General features: G+C 32.0%; 1 long non-coding RNA gene and 1 pseudogene across 2 annotated transcripts; one reads left to right on the top strand and one right to left on the bottom strand.

Moving 5' to 3' along the window:
• Positions 1-4746: 4746 nt before the first annotated feature.
• LOC137817427 (uncharacterized) lies at positions 4747-5480 on the top strand. The gene is made up of 2 exons (XR_011081960.2): positions 4747-4885; positions 5245-5480. It is a non-coding gene; the product is annotated as an uncharacterized LOC137817427 (long non-coding RNA).
• A 452-nt stretch (positions 5481-5932) lies between these two features.
• Positions 5933-13810, bottom strand: LOC137817425 (glyoxylate/succinic semialdehyde reductase 1-like; annotated as a pseudogene). Its single transcript, XR_016516161.1, has 7 exons — positions 13643-13810; positions 12866-12976; positions 12687-12785; positions 6799-6913; positions 6517-6611; positions 6262-6432; positions 5933-6028 (listed from the first exon to the last, which is right to left on the bottom strand). The product of XR_016516161.1 is annotated as a glyoxylate/succinic semialdehyde reductase 1-like (transcript).
• Positions 13811-25174: the final 11364 nt, after the last annotated feature.

Genomic DNA, 25174 nt, shown 5'->3' with positions numbered 1-25174 from the left:
TTGAATGCTGTAAGAAAATTTTATTTAATTCTCTCGTGTAAAAACTATTTCAAGGTGAATATATAATTATGATTAAAAACTAAAAAAGAAAGTAAAATATTCAAAACGAAATATTTTAAAATCGTTTTCATAAATATTCATAAATCAATTAAAATTGAATTTTTGATGAATTTAATATTTTATTTGTTTCTTAATTAGTTACTTTAGTTCAAATTTTATATTATTTTTTTTTTAAGCAAACCAAATTAAATTATTTATTACATTAAACTATAATATTATACATTTAGAGTTAGTTAAAAACTAAAAAATATATTTATTAACATTTATTTTTATATTTAATTGTATTATATCTATAAGTTTGAAAACATGGTAACAAAAATGTAAATATGTATATAGTTTCTAATGATAATATTAGTAATTTATCTATCAAATTAAAATTGCAAATATGAAGTAATTATAAAAAAAATATACTATGTTTTTATTTTAGAATTTAAAAAAGTAATAATTTGGTGTTTATTTGTTTCATGATAAGATCAATTCATATTCCATTAAACTTGAATTTCATTACTAGGATATGAGCATCTGGAATTGGCGGCAATTCAGAGACCTCCTCCGTGTTAGTTAGGATATCATATCATGCAATGTATAAAAATTCTTTATGTTGATGAAAACATGAAAAATCTGTTATTTATCTATTATCCTTTTGTAACTGATTTTTCATGTTTTCATCAACGAGAATTTTTTTTACACATTGCTTTATATGCTCACTATCACGAAGGAATCCTATGAAATACAATCAATTCAAGATGTTTATGTCTCAGTTATGAAATTCAAGTTTAATGAAATATCAATTGATCTCATCCATACAATATAAGTATATAAACAAATATACACTAGATAACGACAATATATTTAATAAAATGATGAGTATTATGAGAATAAAGAGGAGAAGGGTAGTGTCACCATAACCTTGTTGTTATAAGTGTATTTGATTCAATGTCTAGTTCCATAGTCATGATTGAGAAAAAATGTGAATACTTTAATATCTAAAACAATATATGTAAAAGAGAGATTTTTATTATTTATATTTGTATATAGTTGTTATATATATATATATATATATATATATATATATATATATATATATATATTGTGTGCAATAACTCATTCATTGCTATGTACTTATTATTACTTTTAAACTTTATATTCTTCCCATGGACTTCATCATTTTATCTCAATTTCATTTGTAATGTTTAACTATCATTTTTATTTATTTAGGAATAAAGATTCTTCTAAACTCTTATTTTTATTTTATTCTTACCCAACTATCTAAACTTTTTTTTGAAGACTGGAAACATAAAAGACAAAATATTATACTGGAATCCCTTCTTAATTTAGTGGGAGACCATGACCAATGAATATTGGTAATTGATCCATTGAGTATATTCAATGATGGACATTTCGAAATCTTGGAATTATATCTCTCTCACTTTGAAGCTCAGTCTATAAAGTTGATTATTTTTAAGGTATCTTGAAAATACGACAAACAATAATTATACCATTATCTCTTTATAAAAAAAGTTTTCTTCTCATTCTCTACATAAAAGGAACTTGGGAGGAAGGAACTTGGGAGGAAGAGATAAAAGCAAGGGAGAAGAACAACATAGACAGGTATGAGAGGATAAAAATTCAACACAGTGAGATTAGAAATTCTAGTGAAATGTTAGAGAGAATTTGTATTTTATCATTGTTAGGTGTGTTAGAGTGACCATAATCTTTATTATTCTATTTTGTTATATTTTCTATTATTTACTCATTACTTCTGCAAATGCCCATTTTGTATCTACATTAAAGAGTGAGAATTATTTTTGATTTTTCCAACATATTAAAAATGTTGAATAATGCGATAAAGATGTAAATATAAAAAAAATGAAGATAAAAAGAATTTTAAGCTCTTTCCAATTTTTCCATGTAATATTTGTTAAATGTTTCTTTCAGCATATCAAGAAATAGAAATTGAAAGAGATATGGTTACGCTATGGTGCATGTCTCAACCCAAAATCATTCCCAAATATAATTAATTCTATCATATTTACTAATGGTCTCTCACGCGTGACTTAGTCCTACCAACTCAAATTTTAAATTCTTTATCTATTTTAAATTTTGTGGTCTCTTTATCAAATTATACATTAACAAATAATGAAGAATTAGATTATGGTCACCATTAATTTATTTAATGATAAAATTAAAAAATGTTATACAATTGTTGATATCTAAAAAAATTCATAGACTTGATAAAATTAAAAAAATTAAGGATATACAAAGGTTGTCCTTTTATGATAACAATAAAAAAAAATTGTGACGTCTTTCTATTCGATAATAATTATAATAATAATAAAAATATATTAATAGAAAATTCCTTTTAACTATTTTTTTCGTGTATAAAATGTTTTATGATTTTACTCCTTAGTTAACCATTTTTTAAACCATAAACCCTAATTCAAATAATTACTCTATAAAAAAAATACAATTTTTTACCTACAATCAAATCATAAAAGTTATAACATCCAATAAAATATATCTAAATATTTCAATACAAATTATAGTACCAACATTATCTTTTACACTGTTTATAATAATATAATAATATTTTTAAATTAAAAAATAAAATAAAATATTAATTTATTAAAATGTAAAGAGTATGTTTTTATTCTTGAGAGTCTTAATATTTCAACACTGAGAGTCTTAATATAACAACCCTTGAAAGTTTTTACCATAATTTCTTTAAAAAAAATATCAATGATAACCAATATCAATAACGCTTTTCAGACCACCCAAAGGAAAACTTCAACCTCTTCAACTTTCACGTACGTGCAAAATGAAATCTAAAGTCAACATTAAATATTCAAAAATAAAAATAAAAATACTATTCACTATAAGAAAATAATTTAATATAAAAAATTTAGAAAAAAATAATTACTTATTATGTTAACTATATTAAATATTATTTTGTAAACTATTTTTTTTTAATTTAAGTCATTTTTATTATTAATAAAAATTTAATATAATTAGATATGGTATTTATAATAACTAGTAATTATAAAAATACTTATTTATTAGACACAATATTTTAAGTCTTTCATTACGATATAATTAAAAATTATTTTTTGTTATTTTTTTTAATTTTAGAGACTAATTTTTAGTTAATAAAAATAATAAATATAAAAATTATTTTTTTACATTTTTAATTCTCGTATAGTTAGAGAGTTAATTTTTTAGTCACTATCAAAATTTAGATATTGGTTTTAAGTAACTAAGTTTTTTAAAATTATAAACTATTTTTTTTTCCTCAATGTGATTTTTATGTCTTCAACATAATTGCATAAAATAACAAGTAAGTGTTTTTATATCACAGGATAGATTTACATAATCTGAAAGAAAGACCGTTTATTTACTCAAATAGCAGATCCAATAACCATTCTACAATCTAAATTAAAAAACAAAAACAAATTAAAGAGACATAATGACGTATTATTTAAATCTAGGTTATAATTACACGTGATTTGAATGTGGAGTTACTAAGTAGCAGAAGCAGGTGCATCCCTCTTGATGTGGTTTGAAGTTATGGTCCTCCAGGGCCCAGGCAAGTATGTTCTTCACCACCACCCATTTCTTGCGCATGCACCTTCCACTTTTTGCTATCTGCATAGCAAAATCAACTCATCACTTGATATTACTTTTTCCTCTTTCCCACTACTCATCTCCCCACTTTCACTTTGAACAGACCATGGGTATCCATAAAGTAGAACATCAAGAGGTTTACAGAAGAATATTACAAGTAATGAAACTAATCAACGAAGCCCAGACATTCCTCTTAAATGGTGTGTCGATGGATACTCGTAACGGACACCGACATGACACTTGTCCAATTCAAAAAATATTTATTGGATTTCTGACAATTTTAGTACAGTTCTAAAACAATTTTAAAAAGGTAAAATACATTAATTTTCTACGAATTCAAATTTATTATATAAATTTTTATATAATTATAAAAATAAAAAAACTTGAACCAGTCATAAAAAAATAATATTTTTCTACTCCAAAAAATAATTTTTACACATAAATCTTTATTATCAATTTATATAATTTATAATTATATAATATATATTTGTATTCTCCTATCTTACATATTTTAAAGATTACACGTATCTATTATCCGTGTAAATGTATCTGCTACGTAGAATAGAATGAAACTCAGCTCATTATTCTTGGTCTCGTCGCAGCGAAGATGCTTCCTTCCATTATCACCAACAGCCATATGTGTGGCACAGGGAGGAGTTGCATGAGCTACTTATAAATTCGTGATAACCCATGACTGGTTCAAAAGGACTTATTACTTATTTTTATAATCATACTAAAAATTTATACAATAAATTTGAATTTTTAGAAAATTAATTTATTTTTCTTTTGTTGTGTTAGAATCGTGCTAGAATTGTCAAAAATTCAACAAATATTTTTTGAATTGGACACTTCATTAATACGTGTACTGAGTATCAGTGTTCAATACTTATGTTCGACACATATATATAATTTAATAGGAGTGTGCCATCCTCATAAAGTAAAATATAAAGGTATTTTATCAAAGCAATTACGTGGTTGTCTTAGTCTTTCTTTGTAAATCAGAAAATTGATGCAATCACCATGCAAAGCAACAATGTCACAATCACCTATAAATACATACATATGACAAGTTATGTAAGAATCTAACATACAACCAGCTATAAATACACATGACAAGGTTATGTGGCAATCCACTCGCTTTGCACAGATGGCAGGTGGTGGTAATGGTCGGAGACGTGTTTCCGGCGATGAGAGGAAGAATGAGGTGACTTCTAACTTTTATTTCATTACTTGTAATTAATACTGTCATGTAAACCTCTGCTGCTACTTCATGGATCCTATATGCTTTAGAATATCATCATATATCTGTTCAAAGTGAAAGTGGGGAGATGAGTTTGAACCCTCTTTAAGGAGTGTGTAGGGAGAAGAGGAAGAAGAGGGAGGAGTAACGTGGCGGAGAACTAGATCATCCCCGGAATTTTTTACTTTTGACAATTCAAAGTTTCTTCTGTGTACAAATAAAAAGCTATTTTTTTAAAAAAAATTGCAATATATTTGTTGGATTTATAGAGTTGATATATATATATATATTAAAATAAGTGATGAGTTGATTTTGCAATGAAGATAGGAAAAAGGGAAAGGTGCAGCCGCAACAAGTGGACAGTGAAGAAGATATTGGCATGGGTGTGGAGGTGGAACAACAAGAAGAAGGATCAAAAGTAACTCAAGCTTCAACATAATATAATTATAAGCTGGAGTCAAATAATATGTTTTGATTGGTTTACTGCTTTGAATTTGGATTATTATGTACACTGTAATCTCAGTATTTGGGTTATGAAATTCAGATTTGGAAATTTCAATGATGACCTAATACAAGTCTTTTATGGATTGGAAAATTAGCAAATTTTCTATTAAGGCATTTTGTTCAAGCAAAGAGTAGATAATGTTTGCAATAATTTTGGCATGATTGAAATATGCTTCAGTTTGAGGTAGTCTTACTTAAAATTTGTTAGTTGTGAATAAGTTACGCGTTGAGCGCTGCTTCTTCCTGCACCCCGCGTTAAATGTGAAATACTTTTTTTTGTCTTTCATTAAAAAAATAAATTAACATTTAACATTTTATCTCATCAGGTATTATCTTCACTCTTTTCTTACATTAGTTTGTTATTCTTTTGTTTTTTCATTTTCCCGATTACATAATTCCAGGAAATAACCCAGAAACAATTTAAAAAATAAATATAATTTGAATTATATAATTTACAAACTAATCTATTTGAAAATAACTTATAAATTATATAATTTAGAATATATCTTTTAAAAAATTATATTCTAGATTAAATGATTAAATAATATGAAAGTTTCTTGAATCAAGATCTCCCAACCCCATGCTTCTGGCCTTCTTGAAAGCCTACAAAAGCAGGGTTTTTTAGTACCTTATGAAACTTCCATGATAGTCATTAAATTAAACATTAAAGCATAACATAGAAAATAAAAGGGTTCCATCATTTTTCTGTAAAGAAACAAATGAAGCCAATTCAGTAATTTGAGCACCACTCCTGATATGCAGTGAACTTGCAGTCATGTGAACTAAAGAAGTAGCTACAGATCCGCAAAATGAAAATATTTGAAAAATAGTTTTACCTCATTTGCTGCAGCTGCTATTGGCATTGATACAACATTTTCATCTCCAAGAGCAAGAGCTAACCTCATGTCCTTCTGCTGGTGCTTCAGCGGAAAAGCTGGGGAGTAACTATTTTGGAGCATTGTAGGTCCTTTCAATTTAAACATGCCATTACTTATGGCACCAAGATCCTGCACACAAAAATTCCCCAATTATTGTTTAAAATAGCACTAAAAAAGGTAGCAATAAGAGTCTCAGTGGTTGAAATCAATTACCAGCACATCAAGAAGAGTTGTAGGGTTCAAACCACTTCTTTCACCTAGTGTGAGTCCCTCAGAGAAAGCATTCATCATACTGCAACGGGGAATAACTAATTTACAGAATAAGACAGAAAATATGGACATGCAATCCATTTAGCTTGCAGCCAAAGAAGGAATACTAATAGTACAATGTGCATGATTATTTCTTTCTAGCTGATTCATAAAATACTGCAATCACCCTACCAACTCCCAAATTAAAAATGATAGAGCCAAGGAAAAGGGGGAAGAAAATATTACCTGCCATTATCATGTTAACAACAAGTTTCATTTTTGCACCATTTCCAACCTCACCCAAAAAGAAAGACTTCTTCCCCAGTATGTCAAAGGCTGGAAGTGCTTCATCATACAATGCCTGCATGTCAAAAGAATCAACAACTTTAATGTACAGAAAGATTCGCAATGCATATTTATGCTCTTTTATTTCCCTCAATATGGAGCAGTTCATAACAAGGAATCTGAATGAGACCACTTGCACACATACTTGAATATGAGGAAATGTGAATATTGTTTTTCAGAAAATTCAGAGTATAATTTATACAGTTTTGAACAATGCTAGAATAGACATTACCGTGAATACAAAAAGCTTGACCAATCAATTCTAATCAAAGAATAAATCTAAATAAACCTGAGCAAAAACAAATAACACACAAACTGCATATTTTGTAAAAAAACAGACAATCACTCACACTTGAATTTCTCTAAAGAAACACTCTTCTTTGTAATTCTCTCTATTGTATTTCTTTCTTTGGGTGCATCTTACAATTGAGAGAGCATCCTATTTATAGGCTTTAGGAAGCTCTTCTAGAAAAGTCTTCATTATGGCCTTAAAACCCCACTAACAACACAATTAAAATCCCACTCACAACTTTTGACCTTTTACATATCCAAACTCCCATTCTACTCTTTTCTAGTAACTTCTAACTTTAAAACCCACAAATTACATTAAAGTTTATTCAACAAAACTCCCCCATAAACTTAAATGTTTCTACCATCCATCATGCCAATCATCTTCTTGAATTTGTCGAAAAAGACTTTCGGTAGCGGTTTTGTGAAGATATCAGCAACTTGATATTGACTTGCCACATGCACCAATTCCACACTTCCTTTCTTCACATGATCACGAATAAAGTGAAAACGAACATCAATGTGTTTGCTTCTTTCATGGTTCACTGGGTTCTTTGCCAACTCAATTGCTGATTTGTTGTCAACTTGAACCACGGTTGCACCTAGTTGCTTTAGCTCCATCTTGCTCAACAAGTTTCTAAGCCATATCGCATGACATACACACCAAGATGCTGCCACATATTCAGCTTCACACGTCGATAGCGTCACGATCGGTTGCTTCTTTGAAAGCCAAGAAAATGCTGTGTTGCCCATAAAGAATACATATCCCGATGTACTTTTCCGATCATCTATGTCTCCGCACCAATCGCTGTCAGAGTAACCCACCAACTTGTAATCTTCTGCTTTTGAGTAGAACAATCCGAGTGATACAGTACCTTGGATGTACCGTAGGACTCGCTTCAACGCCTTCCAATGTGAGTAAACTGGTTCCTCCATGAATCGACTTATGATGCCGACACTTAATGAAAGATCCGGCCTCGTGCATGTGAGATAACGAAGGCTTCCTACCAAACTCCGGTATCTACTTGCATCGACACGTTCTCCTCCATCGAACTTTGAGAGTTTTGCACCTGGTTCCATTGGTATTGATACTGGGTTGCAATTTTCCATCTTGTACTTCTTCAAAATCTCCTTTGCATATGTCTCCTGTGATACAAAAATACCTGTCTCTTTTTGTCTAACTTCCAAGCCAAGGAAAAACTTCATCAATCCCAAATCTGTCATCTCAAATTCCCGTCTCATTGTGCCCTTAAACTCTTCTATCATCTCATTATTGTTACCCATAAAAATGAGATCATCAACATAAAGAGCAACAAATATCATGTTACCTCCATTGTTCTTTGCGTAAAGAGCATGCTCGTAAGGACATTGCTTGAACCCGTTCTCCTTGAAGTATGTATCGATACGAGTATTCCATGCCCGCGGTGCTTGCTTCAACCCGTAAAGTGCCTTCTTCAATTTTAGCACCTTCTTCTCCTCTCCGATTTTCATGTACACAGGTGGTTGTTCGATGTAGACTTCTTCTTCAAGCACACCATTCAAGAATGCCGACTTGACATCCATTTGAAATATCGGCCATTTAAATTGAGCCGCTTGGGAAATGAGCAATCGAATTGTCTCCATTCTTACAACGGGAGCAAACACCTCATCGTAGTCAATTCCCTCCTTTTGTTTGTATCCCTTCGCAACGAGTCGCGCCTTGTACCTCTCTATCTAGCCTTGAGCATTCATCTTTTTCTTGAATATCCACTTCACACCAATGGGCTGACTTCCCTCTGGCAATTCTGTTAGCTCCCATGTGTTGTTGCGGTCAATCGCTTTAATCTCCTCATCCATGGCAGTTTGCCACTTCTTGTCTCGCACCGCCTCTTCAAAGCTGATATTTTCTGCATCTGCCAAAAGACATACTAGGTGTACCTCATTTGTCGAATCATACAAATCATGCAAACTTCGAATTTTAGGTTGTCGTGGTTCATCTTCATCATTGTTTGTTTCATAATTTATACTTGTCGGTGCAACAATTGATGATTCTCCAACTTCAATCATAATCTCTGAAGAATTATTCCAATCCCACTCGCTTGTTTCATTCATTCGCACATCACGACTCACCATCACCTTCTTGCTTATCGGGTCAAGGAGCTTGTATCCTTTTGTCTTCTCATCATACCCAATAAAAACATACCTTTTGCTTTTGTCTTCGAGCTTCGTTCTTCGTTGATCTGGTACGTGTGCATAAGCCATACTACCAAACACTTTGAGATGAGAAACTGTTGGCTTTTGTCCGCTCCATGCCTCTTGCGGTGTTTGATCATCTAACTTCACATGTGGACATCGATTTTGCACATAGATGGCGCATTGCACAGCTTCCGCCCAAAATTCCTTTGGCATCTTTTTGCTCTTAAGCATTGATCGAACCATGTCGAGAATGGTCCGATTCTTCCTCTCGGCCACACCATTTTGTTGAGGAGTGTATGGTGCAGTTAGAAATCGCCTTATGCCTTGCTCCTCGCAATACTCCATGAAAGTTGTTGAAGTATACTCACCACCTCTATCAGATCGTACAGCTTTGATCTGTTTATCAGTTGTCCTCTCCACCATCACCTTGAACTTTTTGAACACCTCAAATGCCTCGGATTTTTCCTTCAGAAAATAAACCCAAGTCTTTCGTGAGAAATCATCGATAAAGGTAATGAAATACCTTTTACCGCCGAAGGAATCTGGAGTAATTGGTCCACATATGTCGGTATGAATCAATTCGAGAGGTTGCTTAGCCCAATATTGAGCCTTCTTTGGAAACGAGGTTCTCACATGCTTGCTGAGCACACATTCTTCACAAAATTTTCCCTCGTAGTCCATGTTGGGTAGCCCGTGCACCATATTCTTCTTCGCTAACTCTTTTAGTCCACCATGATGTAGGTGACCAAAACGGAGATGCCACAACGATGCCTTATTTTCTATGTTGACTTGCAAACATTTTTCTCGTATGCTTCTCAAATTCAGCTTGTACATCCGATTTCTTGCCATCTCAATTCGAGCAACCAAACGCCCTTACTTGTTCTTCAAGTGTAGGAGTCGATCTTTCAAAAATATCGAGTAACCTTTCTCCGTGAGTTGCCCCATACTAAAAATGTTGGTCTTGAGGTCTGGTACGTAATAAACATCTTGGAGTGACCTAATTAAGCCATCCTTTTGTAAGTAGCAAACCGTACCTCGCCCTTTGACCTCCACCTTTGATGCATCTCCAAATGAAACATGACCATCTTCAATCTTTTGCATATCTTTGAATAGGTACTCGTGACCGCACATATGGTTGCTTGCTCCTGAGTCGAGGTACCACAGAGTGTCATTGTTAATGTTGACTTCATCTTGAGCCATCAAGAGAACACCTTCATTCGTTTCGACTTCCAAGGCTAGGTTGGTTGTTTCTTCTATCTTTAGATCAGCACGACAATCTTTTGCAAAATGCCCCACTTTACCACAATTGTAACATTTGTCAGAGTTACAATCCTTCGCATAGTGACCATATTTGTGACATTTGTAGCACTCGATGTTGGAATAATTCGATCGGCCGCCTCTTCCTCTACCACGTCCTCTTCCACGCCAATTTGGTTGGCTCGACTGTTCCTTCTCCTTATAGTACCCTTCATGGTTGTTGCCTTTTCCACCACGACCGTTTCCACGACTTCCACGACCACGCCCTCTATATTGAGAATTTTGATGATAGAGTACCTTTTCGTCTTTGATTGACGCCTTGATTTGAAGTGCTTGCTCGAGTGTTTCCTCCTTCTTCTTCTTCTTTCGTTGCTCGTGTGCCTCGAGAGAACCGGCGAGCTCGTCGACTGTGAGCGTCACAAGGTCCTTTGACTCTTCTATCGCGCACACAATACTCTAAAAATTGTCTGTTAATGTTCTCAAAATCTTCTCCACAACTCGTGCATCGGTCAGAGTTTCACCGTTTCGGTTGAGTTGATTCACCACAGCCTGTACACGCGTGATGTAGTCAGATACACTTTCTGACTCCATCATCTTCATGTTCTCCAACTCGCCACGCAGAGTTTCTAGACGCACTTGCTTAACTTGGTAAGCTCCTTTGAACACCTTCTCCAATATGTCCCATGCTTCCTTTGAAGTGGACGCACCAGCAATCTTCTCAAAATTTGCCTCATCAACAGCTCTATACAACATGTACAAAGCTGCCTTATCTTTCGATCGCATCTCTTTCAATGCCTTGGTTTGAGCTGCCGTATAACCCGTGGTATTTGTTGGTTCTTCAAAACCTTCTTCGACCACCTCCCATGAATCCTGAGAACCGAGAAGAGCTTTCATTTGAATGCTCCAGTTGTCATATCTGTTGCCTTCGTTAACCGTGGTAGCGGTATTTGACCCGTCACATTCGCCATTGGCTCTGATACCAAATTGTAAAAAAACAGACAATCACTCACACTTGAATTTCTCTAAAGAAACACTCTTCTTTGTAATTCTCTCTCTATTGTATTTCTTTCTTTGGGTGCATCTTACAATTGAGAGAGCATCCTATTTATAGGCTTTAGGAAGCTCTTCTAGAAAAGTCTTCATTATGGCCTTAAAACCCCACTAACAACACAATTAAAATCCCACTCACAACTTTTGACCTTTTACATATCCAAACTCCCATTCTACTCTTTCCTAGTAACTTCTAACTTTAAAACCCACAAATTACATTAAAGTTTATTCAACATATTTTACATATGTCATAGCTCCAACACACGATATCAACAAAGCCTAACGTCAAAACCACATACCCAACTTCAACAGACATCTGACAACATAGTAAGTAATGTTTTTTCTCCTTCTCTTGTAGTTTTTTGGCTTGGCTCAATGGGAAGTCTGATTTCTAGGTGATTCACATGTTCTACGAAGAGCTCATACGATGAAGAAGGTATCAAACATTAATTTAAAAAATTCTATCAGCACATTCCCGGCTAGCAAATACATGGCCTAACCTTCATAATAAATTTAGAAAAGGTTAAGTATGATGGTTGCTCTTTCACTGAACATACACATTTTCTCCCAATAGATGACTATTTCCAACGGCCAGCAGAACACTTAAAATACCAGTGGGAGAGAGAAATGGCCAAAAGATAAAAAGAGTACCAATGTCCTACTAGCATCAAATGGTGAGCACTGGTTCAAAACCTAGAAACAGTCTCCTTGATGGGGTAAGAGTGCATTGGGAACCCTTTATATCATAAATTAAGGGCACCGGACACATCTCTCTCTCTCAACCTAGCTTACTTCTCCATTTTCTCTCTCTTTATAATAACTTCATTTTAAACTTGCATCCCCTCTTCAATTTAAAAGTTTCTCTGTAGCAAAAAGAGTCTGTAGCAAAATTTTGGAAAAGTAAACAAACTACATTTTACACAAATCACAAGCAAAATATATCTCAAACAGAAAAAAGAAAACGTGATGAATTTCAAAATGAAGGGAAAATAAATCTTAACATCAGCTGGTATACCAACCTCAGATGTCTTGGAGGATGTATCAGCATCAACTGTTGACATGTCAATGTAACCTTTTCCGTTAATATGATCAAGAACACCATCTTTATCAAACACAATCTAGAAATTCATCACAAACAGAATTCAAATAAGAGCTAAAAAAGAAGTTACTAGTCAAAATAATATTCACCACAACTGACCGATAAAGCAGCCGGAGGATCAGATAACATTGCAATTGTGTACTTGCATTTCTTGACAACAGTTGCTGGCCTTTCTCCAACTGAAGCACCATATTGCACAAGTTCTTCACACTACAATTAGAAGTTGCAGCAAACAAGAATTAGAAGAACTATCCGAGTTAGGGGCACTAGGCTAGTGGCAGAGTGTTCAAATTAAAAAGTTGCTAAGTCAACACATCTATATTAAATAAACACTGTAATTTGCTGACTAAAAAGTATATCTAAACTGAAACTCATGTTTGAGGGTAAAGTAAGTAATCCCAGTCATTAGCAAAATAATTAAACATTGATATGATGACACAAGCATTCATAACAAATAATGGACGCGCTGCAATATCAACAATTGATTTTCTCATCAACAAATGAGATTACTTACTTAACCCTTATTTTAGAGAGCCAAATCCTCATCAAGTGTTAAACAGAATACACAATTTTCTCAAGCACTTATCTGACATCATCTATAAGAAAACAAATAAATTTGCTAAGCTGTATTCCAAAATACCAGGAACAATACCTCAGCACACAACTTTCTGTGTAACTTGAAGAATAGTAGTGACACATGAGAAGAACCTATGCTACGGAACCCCAAATTAAAATTGCACAAGAAAATGCACAGAATTATACCAACCATAGTGATCAACCAGTATTATGGAAAGAAATCATGGTAAGGACACACACAAACAAACATAATAACAAAAGAAACTGAAACTTAAAAAATAGTAGAATGTGAATGGAGACCTTGGAGAGGGTTTTGTTCCAGACAGTGACTTTGAAGCCATGGCGTAGCAGGTTGGTTGCCATAGCCTTGCCATTATCCCCAAACCTAAGAATCCAACCTCCATCCCTCTTTTCTGATTTCTCACGCTCACCACTCTCTTCTTTCTTCCAACTTCTCAGGAAGGTGCCTCCTTTAGCGTAACAATTATCGGTTTCATTTATAAACAACACATTTTTGTAGTCACCATTGGTTTTTGGTAAGAAAATGGCAAAAATAATCTCATGCTATTACTATTCGTTTGTAAATATTTAAAATCTTTTTAATTTATAAATCCTGGAAATTTTGAGAATGAGGAACTAGAATAATTTTTTATATATATTATCAACCAGTTTAAAAGGTTGCTTTTTTAAAGTAATAATTATACAATTAATATCTTTTGTCGAAAAACTTGATAATTTATAATTAAATAATAATGTAAAATATGGCAATAGTGTATTTTAATTAAATTCAATAAGTCAATTCACGCGTAGAATAACAATCTTAAAAATAATTAAAAGAGGAGATTTGTACTGAAGAATTCAACTATGGGACAAAAATTCTTAAGTTAAGATATCTGCTAATATTTGATTGTAACATTGTTTTATTTATTTACTTCTATATTATTGTTTAGTTAGGGTTTGTGGTTGAGCCAAATCCGACAACAGGTGAATTGTGATTGGTGGGAATGAAAAGTATGAAAGGAAGGGTTCCACGTCACTTCCACGTTTTGCTTCTGTTCTTCCTCCAATTTGGGGAAACTTGTCTATTACTAAATAAGAATATTCAGTATTCACCCAAAATGGTAACTGTTTAGTTTTAAAAAAAGAAAAACAGTTGGGAAATCTTTGATTGTTTTTTTCAACCAAACTATACTAAAAAAATTAGGTATATTTTGAACAAGTTTATGAAATTCAAATTTGAGCAAATTGAAGAGGGTCTCCCTACTTTGCTTTTTAAGTAGAGGACATTGATTCATCAATTAATTAAAAAAAAACAATCATTTTTACATTCAATTCATAATAGATAAAATTCAATTTCAATGTTTTAATTTTTATAATTGCAAAAATCCATCAATGAACTTTAATATTATTTTTTAACTATTAATAAAATGGTATAAATAAATTTAAATTTCGATCCTGCTATAAATACTATCAGTGAAAAAAGGAAAAGAATAGTCATAATAATGTATAATTAAAGACCAATTTTACATTCATCACTACTTTCCATTAACCTATATTTTTTTAGTGAGTAACAAGGAGGAACATATCCATTTTTATTTTTAATACTTATAAAAGATAATTTTATGAATTTGACTACTATTTAATAGAAGGTAGAGTTTTAAATAATCATTTAAATAAATTTTTGGACTTATAATACATTCATAACCTTGTTTCATATAAGATATATTACAAGAAAAATTAATTTTAAAAACTATTTTATTATTCAATAAAATAATAAATTAATCATTAGTTTAACTAACAATTTAAAATAATAAATAACTAAAATCTTAATAACTATTATTAATAATAAAAATTACTATAAATATTAATAATTTTTTAATTTATAATTTAGTGAATATTTAGTATTTAGATTTTTTAATGGTAAGAACAACAAACTTCTCTTTTCAATGTGGAACTAGACACTCGTCTTCTTTCATTCATTAGCAACAGAATTCACAGTCTCCTTATCTCAATGAGATCCAACAAAATTCACAGATTATGACGTGCAATAAAAAATATATAATTTAGTCAAATCAATTTTTAATTTTTTTCTTTTCTTTGCTTATCTTCTAAGTAACCTTGGAAGACAAGTACACCAATCTTTGACTCTTACACGTATTTTCCCCCTCCAAATACTTGTCAAGAAATTTTTGTATGCGTTTCAGAAAAAAGAAGGCATCGGAAGAAAAATAGTTTTATTAAGTTATTCTGCATAATTTATGTTACCATTAAGTTCATAGTTAACCAAAAATTATTAAAATAAACCTGTTTATTTAAACATTTAATTAGTGAAAACAGACACCTCTAAGATTCATTGTTTATTTCCATTGAAATCATGATAAAATTACTATTCCTTTTTTATTTTAGTTTTCACTAGTGCAGAAATGTAAAACAAATGCGGTTATTTTAAATTTACAAATGCGGTCATAGAACCGCATTTGATCAGCACGCATTCGTAAATCTGGCATTTACAAATGCGGTCATAGGACCGCATTCATAAATCACATTTACAAATGCGGTTATTTTAAGTAACCGCATTGGTATATTATTCTGAATGAGGGATGTGGGTTTGGGGTTTAGGATTTATGAATGCGGTCTTGGTAAAAACCGCATTCATAAATCACTATTTACAAATGCGGTCTTGGTAAATGACCACATTTGTAAATAGTGTTTTTTTTTAAAGTGCAGTTTGTTTTGTGCAGAAACCATATAATTTAATAACCTGCATAATGATCAAACCCAGCCAGACAAATACAGAAATATAGTAATCAATTGAAATCATCAAAATGTACATTTACAAGTGATCAAATTACATATAATAAAACCACTATTGTTTACCTATGCTAGAGTTATAAAAATTAATGAAATATGTGGACCAAGAATCTCTAACATATGAAATGCCTTCCTCATTCATTGGTGTTTCTTCTGTGAATAACTGCATTGTAAAGTTGACATAAATTAGTTTTTAGATATATATATGTTCAAGAATTATAAAAATGATTTAACATATATAGTACCTCTTTCCAACCAGTTTTAACACCTAGTCTTATAATGGTAATCATCCATTGCATAATGTAATAGCCACACTCATAGCTTCCTGGTTGTTTATTACACTATAATTCAATAAAAAGTAACATGTTAGTATATTGATAAACAATGATAATAGAGAAAGAAAAAAATTACAAACCTTTACTCTTATGTAGTTCAAATTATTTGAACTGGATCGACCTTTTAGGATGTTATATCCACGCCATGAACTGGTTAATACAAAAAACCTCGTTAGTAGATGGTTAATTAGTAACATACAAAGTTAAGTTTATACTATACTTACGTATCAATGATATCCTTAAATTTTGAGGGGAATCTTCTTGTGTAGGGAACAGAACCACACAACAGTCTTATCAACCATTGATAAGACAAGTAACTGCCAATGATGCCTATATGATCAATGAAAAGAGTTAGTAAATATTTAAAACATGAAATAATAATAATTGATGACATATAATTAAACTTACTCATTAATATAAGGGCATAAATAAATTTGTTTTCCCTCTTTTTCCAGGGTGTTAGTGATGTATGCTTGAGTCTCAGTTGAGTTTGGTCCAACGGGATTAGTATATGCAGGATCTAAGAATCCATACATATTTTCCTTCCCCTCAGTGATACAGACTCTATTCAAAAACCTACAAGTTTTTAGTTAAAGCATAATCAATAATAATTTAACATAAAGTAAATTGAATAATAGGTAAAGATACTTACATCATAAAAAATTGAATTATACTTATATTGAGCTCCTGTTTCCCAGATATAAATTCTGATAAACCTGTGTTGTAAATCATCAGTGGCAGTTCAGTGTTTATTTGAAAAAATGTATTATCCCACGGAATTGGAAAAGGATCATTGCCAATCTGACTAGCAATGAGACGTAGGGAAGCTATAGGATCGTCAATTGGAACCTCACGCTTCTTTTCCGGACTTGGTGGCTGAAAAGGTTTCTACAAGATAAACAACATTTGTATTAAATTATATGTAATATATAAATATAAATAAAAAATAATATAATGAAACGAAATTATTACATGAGGTTCGGGCATAGATTGAATGAGCTCTCTGGGCCAGGCAACGAATGTCTGAAATGCATCGGCCACAGTGGTTACCTCATCTGAAGGTAGTGGAACACGAGCATCAGGAAATCGTACTTTTTCAACTGTTACCTTCGCCACATCAGGGGAGAGAGGAACGTTATGTAAGGTGGTGACGTTTTTATAGACTTTTCCAAGTGCCACCACCCGAGGAAGTTTGTCGCCCACTACCAGTAGCTCACAATTCTCTGTCTGCCCATTGATATCATCCCCTGATGTTGGAGGAGCCGCACAACTCCCCTTTGTGCTCTTGGGAGTGGGACTAACAAGGGGTTCAATCGGCTCAGCACAAACTTGTTGCGATAGAAACTCTTGTCGCATTTGATCATTCTCCTTTTTCATCTCCAGCCACATCAAATCAGTCTCCTTTCTCATCTCCTCCATTATTTCTTCACGTAACTTAGTCTTCAGTTGAGTTTCGTTCTTGGAGGAGGAGGATGGCTGTCGTTCTGAAACTCCAAAATAAAGTTTAATTCCGACCCCTTGTCCAGCTGCACGAACACGACCAGAGTGTTCAGGTCGTCCAATTGCTTCAACCAGGATATCGTGACGACCTTCAGCAACAAATTTACCGGCGGATTCCAAGGAATCCTGCAAGGGTACACAAAAATCATATTTTCAATCATTAATATAATTAATGCTTTAAAAAAAATGAAAATAACAAAAATAACTTACAATTTTTTCGATTATAACCCCGGATTGCTCAGAACTTGGTGCACCCGACTTTTTAATTCGAGCCCTCTTCCATTTTACATGGCGAAAAGGTGGTGATGGAGGAGAAGTGACCCCTGTTTCCACATTCTCAGACAACGTCCCCTGTTGAGATTTCTCCTTTTCCACCATCAGTGTTTGCTCAAGTTTTCGATACCCCGAACGAGACATAACGTGCGGGGTAAGATTCTTCAAAGCTATCTCTTGAGCTTTCTTCCGAAGATCCTGTCATAATTGAAAGTCATCATCAAATTTCTTCCATTGAATAGAATCAGCTGGATGTCGGTACATGCCATCGCATTTCCTCTCATCTGCATGCCATCTAAGATTCTTAGCATCGTCTGGGTTTGCAAACAAACGCTTCATCCTTGGAATGATGGGAAGATACCACATAACCTTCATTGGGGGTCCATGCTTTTCCATGTCATCAATAGAATCATCATCTTTTTGTTTCAACTTATAACGTGATAACCCACACCTCGAACAACTTTTCAACAATTCAAAATCTTTCCGGTATAATATACAATCATTAGGACATGCATGTATCTTTTTGTACTCCATACCCATTGGACAAATAATCTTTTTGGCCTCGTAATTACGATTAGGTAGACTATTTCCCTCTGGAAGCATATCCTTCAACAGCTGGAGCAATTCCGTGAAGCTTTTATCAGTCCATCCGTTTATTGCCTTCAAATTCATCAATCTTAACACCGCCGACAACCGTGTGAAGTTAGTTGATCCAGGATACAAAGGAGTCTCTGCATCTTTTGACATACTTTCATATCCATGCGCTTTTGCAAAACACTCAGCTCCCACATCACGAATCATGTCCTCCAATCGATCATCATCTCCATCATCGTGTACTGCTTTATCCATGGTAGAACCCACATATTCTTCAGTTACGGAAACACGTGGTAAATTTAATAATTCACCATGCCATGTCCAAGTTGTATAAGATCGAAGAAACCCATCACATAGCAGGTGTTCCCTCATGATATTCACATCCAGTATCCTTCCATTCAAACAGTTAACGCACGGACACCTGATCTTTGCTCCATCATGACCACTAATAATCACGTTACGCTGCGCAAATTGTATAAATTCCTCTACTCCCCTTTCGTACTCATCACTTATACGAACAGCATTAATCCAACTTTGATCCATTATATATTCTGGAATAGTTAGGATTTTCTAATAATTAGTATTCTATTCTATCTCACACATTTGCCGAGGGTCGAACACCCCCGGACTCAATCCAAACACGATAATTCTATTCTAAAAGTAACAATAACTAACATAACATAAAACTTTTATTAAAATGTAATTAACAACTAACTAAATATATATATAATATAAATTTAAGAAAATACAAATTATATAATACAAATTTATATATAATAATATATAAATTAATTGTTTCCGTAACTAATTTATTAAATTATATATAAATTATAATAAACAAAAATTCAAAATACACAGAAATATATAAATTATTAGTTATTAGTTATAAATTCCAAGTTGTATTAGTTATTAATTAAATATATATTATAATAAAAAAAATAAAAATTCAAAATACTAAATAAAAATTCAAAATATTAAATATAAATTCAAAATATTAAATAAATATTAAATACAAAACCAACCTCTCCGTCGTGAAGAAGATTGATGGTGATCGGAGTGGAAGACAATGGCGAAGGCGGCGGCGGAAGCTGTGGCGGTGGCGGAGCAGGAAAACAGCACCGAACACCAATGGAACAGTAACCTAAGTGCCACAAACGAAGTAAGGAAACGAAAATGACAATGACAACGAAGTGAATAATGAATGATGCGAAAACGAAAACGAAAACGAATGAGTGATGAAACTTACAAAATGCAGAGAGAAGAAACTGAACTGAGCGCAAAACGTTGAAACGAAGAGCGGAGAAGAGGAAAGTGAAAGTGAAAGTGAAACTAGTGGCGCGCTTCAAATTTTTAGGGTAAAATTGTTTTACAAATGCGGTTGTAGGGTAAGACCGCATTTGTAAATCAATTCAAATGATTTACAAATGCGGTCTTACCCTACAACCGTATTTGTAAAACAATTTAATTTAAAAAATGCCACCGCGTTTTTTACAAATGCGTTTAAGCGCAAAGTCGCACTAAATAAAGGGTCGTTGTTTTACATTTCTGCACTAGTGTTTATATTTTTGCATACAATCTCTTGCTTTATTAATTTGAGATTAAAATGTATGAGATTATAGTATATGTCATGTTTTAGGCTATCATGATAGTCTCATAAGTTTCAATGGTAAGTGTTAAAATCATACATTGATTAGATATTAAAGTATTTTTTAGTATATAACCGGATACAAAACTCATCTTATAAGTGAATTTTATAAAGTTGAATTAGACTTAATCTGTCATAAAATATTAATTTTGTCACACTAAAACTATTTTTACTTGTAATAACAAAATCAAGTCATTACTTATATGATAACTCAATGAATTAGTGAGCGTAAGAAGAGATATCCAAATTCCTGTTCCCCTACTCACTCCACACCTACGTAGCACATACATGGAGATAAATATGTTTCAAATTTTGTTTGAAGCAGAAAGATGTTTTTCATGGCTGAATCAAAAGAATTTGTTTCTTATTTTTATAATCACAATAAATATTTATACAACAAATTTGAGTTTTAAGAAAATATAATTTTCCTATTTAAAAATATGTTAGAACCGCGCTAGAATTGTTAGAAATCCAACAATTTCTTTTGAATTTAACACTTCACTGATACATCTACGAGTGTCAGTATCCGATACTTCACTGATACGTATCCTACGAGTGTTGTACGAGTGTCGATATCCGATACGTGTGTTGGAGTGTCTGAACCTCATAACTCTACACCATCCTATCCTTAAAAAATCTTCAAACTCATCCCCCCACTTTCACTTTTAACACAAATGCATGAATTAGCATAAGAGGTTTACACAAGAATATTAAAAATAATAAAACAAACCTTAGAAGTCACCTCGTTATTCTTCCTCTCATTGCCCGAAACATGCTTCTGTCAATTATCACCCATATGTAAGGGTGGTCAAAGATTGAATTGAATCTAAACCTAAATATTTAGATTAAATTTAAAATTTAAATCTATATTTTTTATAAAATTAATTTAAATTTTTATAAATCCAAATCCAAATATTTGAATTGGATTCTAAATCCAAATAGAATAAGCCAGAAAAAAAAAATATTTTAAAGAATCTACATAAACTCCTAACTAGCTTCCAGGTTGGATTGTTACAGATAAAGAGAGGAATGAGTTTTAATTTGAAATTTGTAAAGAAGAGGAAGGGGAGATGGGAAAGAAAGGAAAAAGAATGAGGAACAGTAAGGGAATCTTTATTTTTGTAAGGAAAAAAGTTTTGTTAAGACTGCACACAGTAAATAACACTATTCAACAACCCTTTATAATAAGATTATAATATTTTAAATTAAAAATTAAAATGAAAATAGTTAAAATATTATTTTATTTGTATGTTAAGAGTGTGATTTTACTGTGTGTAGTGTTAAGGTATCAAGTCCTTTTGTAAGGGAAGAAATTTTAGATTGCTAATGATACCTCTTTTCTGTTTGGATTTTTTTTTATCTTTGTGAAAACGAAAAGACCATACAGCGCAAATCACATACAGGAATAACATTGACACCATAACAAAATCAAAATAAATAACCAACATAACTTATACTTTTTATTTAATCTTTATATATTATTTTATTATTTTTCAATCCTTCCCATCAGACAAATATGATTTATTAAAGTTATATATTGTAGTCAGAAACTAAACTAATTTTTGAAGTATACAAAAATGTTTAAAAATATAAAGATTAAGAAGATTATATTTTATATAATTATTGGAACAAGTGATTACATCTTAATTATTATTTTTCATTTTTAGTGCTCAACCTTCTTAATGTTCCTTTCACCTTGGTGTCACCTTGCATGCCCCCGTAGGAAGAGTGATTCATTTCGAGAGTTTACAGAGTTTTTTTTAATAAAATAATAAATGCCTACTCATGCACAGATCTTTAACTAGGTCATAGCTATCAATAGCTCATACATGCAACTCCTCCCTTGGAGTACTATGGGTGATATATGCAACCACTTTGAACATCAATAACAGCATCACTATGGGGAAAAACATGATCTTTGGTTGTTTGTCATTAAAAGTGCTTTTGTTTCTAAAATCAAACGCTAAAAATTGTAGCTTTTGAGTGGGGCTTAAGATTTTATACTAAGGTGTTTGTTTCTTCATCAACCTTCCCCTACCTTCAATGGCTATTCTTGTTCATTTGTGTTGTAGTTGTAGGGTTAGATGGAAAAGGATAAAACCATATTTGAAGTAATGTGACTGTATAACTGTGATGCAAAAGATGGCCTTGCACAGATATTTTAGGTGAAATACAAGTGATACATAGTATGAGCCCATCACAGTTACTCCAAATATAATAAGAATCCCAACACAGTGGTACCCTAATAATATTCTCACAGAAAGTCAATGTTTGTAATTGCATGCCTATGTTCTTATGCAAAGTGTCTTTTTCACAACCTCTTTGATAAATTTGTAATGATATCAATCAACTGATCATCATATTCTGTCTGGGAGGACAGATTGGAACACTGCTATGTTGGTGGGCAATGGTTTGGAATGTTGTTTCTATAAGATGATACACTTTTATCTGTCCAAACAGTCTGTATTTTTTGTTTAATTTTTTGATAAAAGGAAATTATTATAGGGAAAATAGGGGAACTACAAGTTAGAAGGACAGGATAATCTTCAAACAAGAAACTTCCTAGAACTTAGGCCTTGGTCTAAATCAACTCTCAACTCAACTCAACCCCCTCTAACAACTAACTTTTAACTACTTTTATTTTTATTTTTCTTCCTATAATACATTTCCAAACCGTCCCATTACTTCCCTGCCTAATATGGGATTGAATATGTTGTAAAAGGTACTTTTTTTTATGGAACAAGGGTTTTGCCTAAAAAAAATATGGATCTATCAAATATGAATCACTACAATAATATTGATTGATATACCAACACACATGCTTCAAAAGTACAAGCCATTGTGCCTCAAAATTTGGTGCAGAGACACATGACAAAATAGAGAAACTTTGTATGCTGAATGAAACCATTTTTTGATTACTCATATGCAATCGGAACAAACATTTGGACTAAGAAGTGAGGAATGAGCCTTTTGTAGGTAACTCTTTCTTTCCATAAAAATGTTTTCCTCTCAAGTATGTGAAAACTGGTGCCACGTCTTGCCTTTCTGGTAATCTATCTATGTGAAGAATATGGAATAAAAATAAATAAATTTGGTTGACAAAAAGGAATGCATGGTTCCAACTTCCCTTTCCTAATTGCTCCATTAAAATATTAACACTACAGTATTATGAACACATTTTATTATCATTTCAAATTTATTGAAATTCACAAGTTTCACTTCTCATTTAATTAGTTTCATTTATGAGTTAATAGTTTTTAATAAAATTTAACGAATAATATGTTATAGAGTATGTTATAAATGATTTTTTCCTTACTATTTGCATATTATAGTATAGTAACATTTGGAATAATTCAGAGTAATAATTATAACTTGGCTTTTTGACCATCATGAGGTTATTTTTTTTTTTTTTTTTTTATCAAAATGGAATTCGTTTTAAAAAAATTACAAATTTAGGGAAGTCGTGCCAATTCGGCACGACTTCATATGCACAAATCGTCTCAATTAAACACGACTTTGCTATGTCATACTGAAGTCGTGCCAACTTGGCATGACTTTTGCCCTGTCATACTAAAGTTGTGTCAAATTGACACGACTTCTGCCATGTCATACTGAAGTTGTGCCAACTTGGCACTACTCTGCCACGTCATAATTTTTTTTTTAATTTTATTGTTTATATTGGGTAGTAAGTTATGTAATGTTAAAAATTAATTTGATACATAATTTTCTAAGAGTGTTAGTTTTAAGGAACAAAAAATTGGATAATCGTGTATGAATCAAGTTTGACGGTAGTGTAATACAATAACTTGATTATTTGATTAATTAAAAATGAAGAAAATTGTTATTGAATTTGGAAATAAATAGATAAATAAAAATTTATTGTACTTGGAAAATAAATAGAGAATTATTGTTGCGAATTACCAAAATAAATAGTTTGAAAAGTAATGACTATAAGTGGCGACATGGGTCAAGTCAGCTAATAATCATTCCTTCTCAAGCTATTTATTTTGCTAATTCACAACAATAATTCTCTATTTATTTTCCAAATACAATAAATTTTCATTTATCTATTTATTTCCAAATTCAATAATAATTTTCTTCATTTTTTAATTAATCAAATAATTAAGTTATTGTATTACATTACCGTCAAACACGATCCATACATGATTATCCAATTTTTTGTTCCTCAAAACTAACTCTCTTAGAAAATTATGTATCAAATTAATTTTTAACATTACATAACTTACTACCCAATATATAAACAATAAAATAAATAAAAAAAAAAAAATTATGACGTGGCAGAAATCATGCCAAGTTGGCACGACTTCAGTATGACATGGCAGAAGTTGTGCCAAGTTGGCACGACTTCAGTATGACATGACAGAGTCGTGTCAAATTGTGACGATTTGTGCATATGAAGTCGTGCCAAATTGGCACGACTTGCCTAAATTTATAATTTTTTTTAAACAGACCCCATTTTGGTAAAAACAAAAAAAATAACCCTATCATGATAAAAACCCTTATAACTTTTTGTGTCAAGTAAAGGCAAAGCAAAAAGTAGATATAAAACTTTGCGCAATTTACCTTGTTAATTTTTTCATCTTTCAAATAATATATAATGTTAGACCAATTGATAGATTGGGTAAAATGAGAACGAATTGCATGTACATGGTA

Source organism: Phaseolus vulgaris, chromosome 10 (genome assembly GCF_051622355.1).
Source record: "Phaseolus vulgaris cultivar YP4 chromosome 10, ASM5162235v1, whole genome shotgun sequence".
In the NCBI taxonomy this organism is placed as follows: Eukaryota; Viridiplantae; Streptophyta; class Magnoliopsida; order Fabales; family Fabaceae; genus Phaseolus; species Phaseolus vulgaris.
This window is presented reverse-complemented; position numbering and strand designations above follow the sequence as displayed.